Raw genomic sequence first — 7440 nt, forward strand, 5'->3', positions numbered from 1 at the left:
AATTAAAAAGTGAAGAAAGTGACGAGTTTCCCAGTAAAGGATGTCTGACCACCCCAGGCTCCCCAGTTTAGCATGTTTAACTCCTGTTCCAGTGCTTACCAAATTTTTTGTGGTCACAAGTCCCTTCATCTCCATAACCTGTCAGGTTGCCCATGATTTTAAATTTGTCAACACTTAGCACTATTGTGTCAGTTAGATTTTTCAGCTTTCTCTCAGCAACAACAAAATCTCTGTCAATCTGCTGGGATTTTCCCACACAACCATCTCAGGGGTTTACAGAGAATGTTCCGGAAAAAAGAAAATATCCAGTGAGCAGCAGAAATGTCTTGGTTGATGCCAGAGGTCACTGGAGAATGGTCAGACAGCTTCAAGCTGACAGGAAAGTAACAATAACTCAAGAGCATCATTGAAAGCACAACATGTCGACTCTGGAAGCAGATGGGCTACAGTGGCAGAAGACCACACCGGGTGTTGCTCGTGTCAGATATTAACAGGAAACTGCCGCAACACTCACATGGTAGGGTTAAAATTTAACAGCATTAAAGCATGGATCTATTCTGTCTTGTATTAATGGTTCAGGCTGGTAGTGTAATGATGTGGGGGATATTTTCCTGGCACACTTTTGGTTCCTTAATACAAACGGGATTGTTTAACTGCCGCAGGGTATTGTTTCTGGCCATGTTCTCCCTTTATAATCACAGCGTACCCATTTTCTGATGGCTGCTTCCAACTGGATAACCCGCCACATCACCATCCTCAGATCATCTGAAACTGTTTTTTTTGAACATAACAAAGAGTTCACTGTACTCAAATGGCCTCCACAGCCACCAGACCTCAGTCCGATAGAGTACTTTTGGGATGTGCAGTCGACAAATCTACAGCACCTGTTTGACAACGTCACATCGACATGGACCAAAATCTCTGAGGAATGTTTCCAGCACCTTGCTGAATCTTTGCAGTTCTGAAGGCGATAGAGGGCCCAGCCCGGTACTAGCGAGGTGTAGCACTGTATGTTAAATGAAAATGTGGCATGGTGCTCCTTAGAAAATTGAAGAGAGCAGCACAGGATGTTTATTTACACAGCTTTGCTGCAAAGATTGCCTGCTTACCCCCACTCTGTGACTGAATTTAAACAGAGCACTTACAATGTCAGGTCGCAGGACTTTTTACCATTAGCTGTAACTCTCATTCACTCTGAAACTTGGAAAAACTGAATTTAAAATATTTTACTGCTTATAAACAGGGTGAGTCACAAAGGAAATGTGCTGCATTCTCTGGTTTCACTGGAACATTTCATTTGTCTATGTGCAGCTATTGTTGCACATGTTTGTTTTTTTTAAAATGTCTTTTTATTATGTAGCTGCCTGTCTCTATTTTTGCACATTCTTTTTGTACATGTGTCTCTTGGAAAAGAGATATTGATCTATATGAGACTACCTGTTTAAATGAAGGATTAAATAATACCAATAATTGTGTAGTCCTACGCTTCATACTAGCTTAGCACACTCTTGTACATCATTGCTGTTTAGGCTGATGCTCTGAATCATGACCCAGGCTACAGAGTGATGACTCCAGTTCTCCCTTCTGTGTAAATAACAGTGTTTTCTTCTGAAGTTAGCAAACTGATGTGGCTAAAGATTCATCTGCCATGGTAACAATGTGCCTGCTCAAATCTTTCGAGGATAAAAGTCAAAGGCATTGAAGATATCATACTTCAATAAGGCTTGAGATACAAGTGATGGAGCGGTCTCTAAACTGAGCAGCACAGACCAAAAGCATGCCCCGACTGGCCTCATTCTCATGCATAACTGTTGGTAGACATCATCAGATGTTATAGGTCTCTGTGTGTGAGAGTGTCTGTGTGTGTTTGTGTGTGTGAGAGAGAAATACAACCCATGGGGAAGCCCCCCCTCTCTGGGAGGTCATTTCCTGTTTGGCTATCTTTCTATAGTGTTTCTACATCCCTGCTTACCCTGTATCCATGTCTTTCTCGTGTTTCTTTCTCTTCTCCGAGGAACACACACATTGAGAAAGCACTCAGCGATCTGGCCCCCAGACATACTGGGACCAGCCAGTTGGTTTATGGCAGTCAGCTGGGCTGTCTCAAAGTCAAAGGGAATACACAAAGATTTCATCAGTACATGTGGACTCTAATGTAGCATCAGATTATGATCGAGATTTCCCAGAGAGTTCAGTGTGCAGATGAGGTAGACGGTGACAGACAAAATGAGAGATGAACAAAGGAGGGAAAGACAAACAGTGTGATTAAAGTTAGAGCAGAGAGGGATACGAGTGTTTTAGAGCTGACCCAGATTTACAGAGACTGGCAAAACAGGTTCCATTGAGGGCCTCGAACAGAGCTGCCCACCACTGGGACTGCAGACCAGTTTCACCAGCCAGTCCTTTCATCACCTCCTTCTCCCGCCAATGGGGCCTCTCACTGTTTAATGACATTTCAGTCTCACAGCAGAGAAGCGAGAGAAATACCTACTTCCACTAAAACGACAAAGAGAGGGGAGAGACGAGCTCGTATATCTGTCTGCACTTTAACATATTGTGTGTGTGTGTGTGTGTGCGCGCACAACACAAAGAATATCCAGGTCACTGCTAGTAAGTAGTGCGAGCTAATACTGCAGCGTACTGTATGTAGGTCATTGAGTGTTACATTACTCATTGCACAGTCTTCAGGTGTTGAATCAGCTTCTTATGAATGAGTGTGTGCGTGTGTGTGCGTGTGTGTTTTCAGATGTGTCGGGGAAGTCAACTTTGACATAATTTTAGATTTTAAAACTTGCATTCATAAATAACAATGTGCTGTAAAAACTGGAGTGATTGTTAGTAAAAATGGGCCTCCTCGCACCAACATAGACAACAACATAAATGATTTACTGATTCTGAGCAAGCATCATTAAATCAAAACAAGATATGCTTGAAACAAGGACATTTCCAAGTGATTGAAAACTTTTAGGAGCATACAAAAATGCTTCAAACACAGCGGGACTCTGAAGGTAGGGACTAATGAGCCTCACACAAAGCCACAAACTTGCAGGCGGTCACACTACTTCGAACATGTGCATCTTATTGTGTCTCCCGTCAAACTTTTATCTGCCTTGAATCACAGAGACAATGTCTTTGTAGTGTACCACAGCATGGGACTTGCTCACTTCTAGACTTCATCTCAGGAATCAGTGGGGGCTGTAGGTAAAAGTCAAGCAGTTCTCGAAATAACAAATAGCAGATTGTCTCTGCACTGAGATCAGAAAGCACGCCGGTCAATTTGTGCACTTTTGCAGGATGATAAGCACAAGCGCTGCATTTAGGAGTGGTGTTGGAAGTACGTTAATGTTTTTTTCAGGTCCTTTAAGATGTCAAAATAAAGCCAGATATAAATCCAGGAGTGGAAATCAAGTGGTGGGAAAGAAAGAGTGAGGAGGTGGGATTGCGTGTGTGTGTGTGTGAAGTTGGTTTACATGAGCAACAGCTGCTGTGATTGTTATGAGCTGGGAATCTAGTCCATGGTGTGTGTGTGAGTGTGTTACTGCACTTAGAGAAAGATGGAAGCACGTGTCTGCAACTGTGCTGACATGTCGCTGCAACTGACGACTTTCAGTAAGTTAAAAGATGAAGGTAAAAACGATCGAAGAATAGTCAGCACACGGCCCCCCTTGCATGCCTGGGGCCCAGGTGCTAACCTTTTACATCCCAGTGGTCAACCCCACCCCACCCCCACCCACCCTTAGTTCAATTCTTCCAGCTGGTTCCCATCACGGGCAGAGAAGGAGCAAAAGCAACAAGGGACAAATACTGTCGGCATCACTCCGCTCAAAAAAAAAAAACTTGATTAATATCAAATGAAAGCAATAAAAAAAAGCACACATATCACAAACAGCTGCTGTTACAAAAATACACCACTGACGAAACAGCTGATTACAACAACAACATCAGCACGTCCTGCTAAAGCATTTCTGCTCTGGGGGGAGCTCCAGCTTCTCATGTCCGACTTGAGATATGTTGAAATAGCTGGGGAAGGGGTAAAGAAGGGGGAGGGATGGCAGCACAGCCCTTATTTTTCAATCGACCCGTTAAGAACAGAGTAGAGAAAGGGAGGAAGGGAGGTACTCAACATCTGGAAAATATTAGAGTCCATGCTATGGCCCTTGTTGAAGGTTTGGGAGAGAGTGGATAGGGAGATAGAGAAATAAAGAGGGCAGTGTAAAGGATAGTGTGCGTATTGAGAGGGAGACCCTTTGATCTGCCGAGTTTGATAGCAGCTGTCTGCACGCTGGGTCACATAATGACATTGAGGAAGCATAATGACTTGAGATTTTAAGATCACTAAGCTGCACAGAAGATAACACTCAGGGATTTAAGTAGCTTGAAAACTGTGACAGAGATGCATGGGCATCTGCACACATGAAAGAAAGTGCAAAAAACAGCGCCCATATGGAGGTGATCTCTGGATTAGCATCGCTCAGTTCAACGCAACACAAGTACAAGTCACAAACAAGGCTGCAGAAAAAATGCGGGTCTTTATGAGTCATTAAAACAAAGTCGTCACTCTGTAATTTAGAGAGTGGAGACATCTGATCTGCAGCTGTCCCAGTCCCCACACTGCACTGCTTGTGTGAAACATCGCCCTCTGCTGACAGACATTATAGCCTAATGTAGGCCAGTACTGTAATAACGTCACAGAGTGATGATGGCTCCCGAGAAAGATGATTTTTATAAATGCCCTCTTTCACTGAGAGAGCTCAAAGTAAGCTAATTTGCTAACTCAATCTAGCCTTAGATTAAGTTAGCAATCTAGATGGGCTAGATTGAATCTAGCCCACAGGGCATCTCTGATACCCCCTCCCCACAGAGGCGAAGCCACTGCAGAATTTAGAACTGCGTCTGTGCATTTCCTCCAGAAAATGGCTCCTTAAATGTTAGCAAGGCACATAATTGTGGTCCAAAAGTTGCTAGAGCCACCAGTGGCTGGTGGAAATTTACCAGTGACATATTTGTACCATCAGTTTCTTCCCATGGAAATTATGCCAATTTCTGCCCACAGTCCTACATAATAATAGTTTCTCAGACTTTTGCCTAAATGGTGGGTAGATCTCAAAAAGCCCCATGCAGGACAGAGTGAGATCTCGTGCATAAAGGGTACCAGGGGTGGCACTGCATTGGATGGAAAGGAGGAAATAGACTCCAGATCTACTGGTAGCAAGGCAGTGTAGTTAGCTGGTCATGTGTGTCAACATTTTTATCTATATTGGAAATCTCTCAACTACTGAATTGTTGTGAAATGATAAAATTGTAATTCACTGTGCAAAAGTCTTAAATCAAACCTCATTTCTTTATATTTTGCTAGGAAAATGGTAAATAGTTGCAATAGTTTATTGAAGCACATGTAAACATACAGGGATATATCATCTATGAAGCAAAAGTTGAGTTTGCAAGTCAATATTTGGACAACAGTCAAAAGTCTAACACAGTGAGAACTCTCCTAAACAAACTTTCATGTAATTTCTTTAAATAGTCTTCAGGAATAGTTCTCCAGTCTTTTTGATGGACATTCAAAACTCTATTTCTGGTGATCTAATGTGATCACACACTGCTTCAATCTGAGAAGGCCAATCCATAATTGATCGGATGTCATTGTGTGCTTTTTTTTTATCCAGCTGTGTTCTTACTGCATTGGCAGTGTGTTTGGGATCATTGCCATGCTGAAAAATGAAGCTGCTGCCAATTAGATGTTTGGGCACTCACTGTTGTGTTTCTCTGCTGACCTAAATACTTACATACCTTTAAAACAACTGATTGCCTCCATACATCAGTTTAGTTGTACTTTTTATTCATGGGGCCTTGGAACAATATCATGAAATATTATGAATATTGTGAAATTATCTTGTGGAGGGCCTGATTTAAAATCGCGTTTCCTGCTGCCACTATATCCTCCTTACACTTAACATTAAACTGCACACTTTAATGAAAAACAACACTAAAGCCCAGCCAGTCTTTTATCCTTGAATACCAAGTATTCAGTGTGCAGTAACCACAGCTGACCTATGGGTGGCACTGTCATCTCTTCACTCAGTAAACATGTCTGTACCAGTCATTGGTGTTTACTGACAGAGAGGTGATAGGGGATATAAAGAATTAAATTGACACGCATGAGATATTGTTTCAGATAAAATTGCATATTTAAAAGGAGTAATCAGTGTGTGATTGGTTCCTTTCTCCTTCACTGTTTCCTGTGTGTGTGTGTGTGTGTGTGTGTGTGTGTGTGTGTGTGTGTGTGTGTGGACAGGCGTGTCTGCACTGTGAGGTATGTCAAGGTGCGGTCCTTAGTGGCTTTAATTAATCACTCGTAAGGTGAGTTAAGTAAAAGGGAATCCACCTAGATGTGACAATGGCAGCACCTGTGATACAAGCACAGAGAGAAAGCTCTCCTCACCCTGTCTGCTCTGCTTCCAGTGTCCCACTTCATGCTCTCTCCCCAGTCCTGATTTACATTCCTTTAAAGCTCCAAACACTCCTATTAGTTTTGCTGGTTCAGAGTCTCTGGACACGCCCAGCTATGAGTCTTGCTTTCCCACTTTTTTTTCTGTTGCCATAGAAATAAGCCCAGGCAGCAAGTGAAGGCCTCATGCCCATGCAAAGGAGGGTTTGTTGGGTAAACAAATCCAGAGGCAGCACGGAGAGGACAGCAGAGGTGGACTGAGTGTTCAGAGAAATCACGACAGGCAGAAGTTTAGGAGAAAATGAGTGACACTAAGCAGAGACACATAAACACATGCTCGTTTGTGCTTCTGCTCGCTCCTTCCATCTGGGTGCACTGACGCCAAGTTTCTCACTTACTCATCGATTCACTAAAGAGTCAGCAGTTGTGGGCAAAGCCAAAGGACAGTTACCAAACAATACCACTGGAGTGAGCACAGTGTTGTGAAGCCCTTAGACCAGATGAATTATGAAGGCGTGCAGTCCACACCTAGTGGCTTCTATTTTTAAAACAAAAAGCCACTTATAATGCATACTATCACAAGTTATGTATTGAAAAGAAGGTTGCTATACTGTAAGGCATGGGTGACATAGGCCATTAATAAACAACTGCAGAAATTCAAATTAAAAGTCGCTTTGTTGTTGTTGTTTTTTACGTGGAATGCGAAGATTTCTCTTTTAAAAATCATGCAGACGTCAAAGTCCGGCGAAGGTGTGGATTGTAAAACATGCAGGTTATTCATGTTACAGACAAAGGAACTACATATTTTGAAGGCAAAGAGGGAGTTGCCTTTTGTCCTGTCTCCCTTGCCTCACCTTACCTCCACCTCTATTGGGGTTAAAAGGGTTTTTCCTTCCCACAGTCGCCACATGCTTTTTTTGAGGAGGGTGTGGAGGGATGATGTGATTGTTGTAGGGCATGGCCTGGAGGCCTTATGTTTGACAGCTTTCATG

This window comes from Neolamprologus brichardi, chromosome 22 (genome assembly GCF_056152115.1).
Source record: "Neolamprologus brichardi isolate AB-2024 chromosome 22, ASM5615211v1, whole genome shotgun sequence".
Taxonomy (NCBI): Eukaryota; Metazoa; Chordata; class Actinopteri; order Cichliformes; family Cichlidae; genus Neolamprologus; species Neolamprologus brichardi.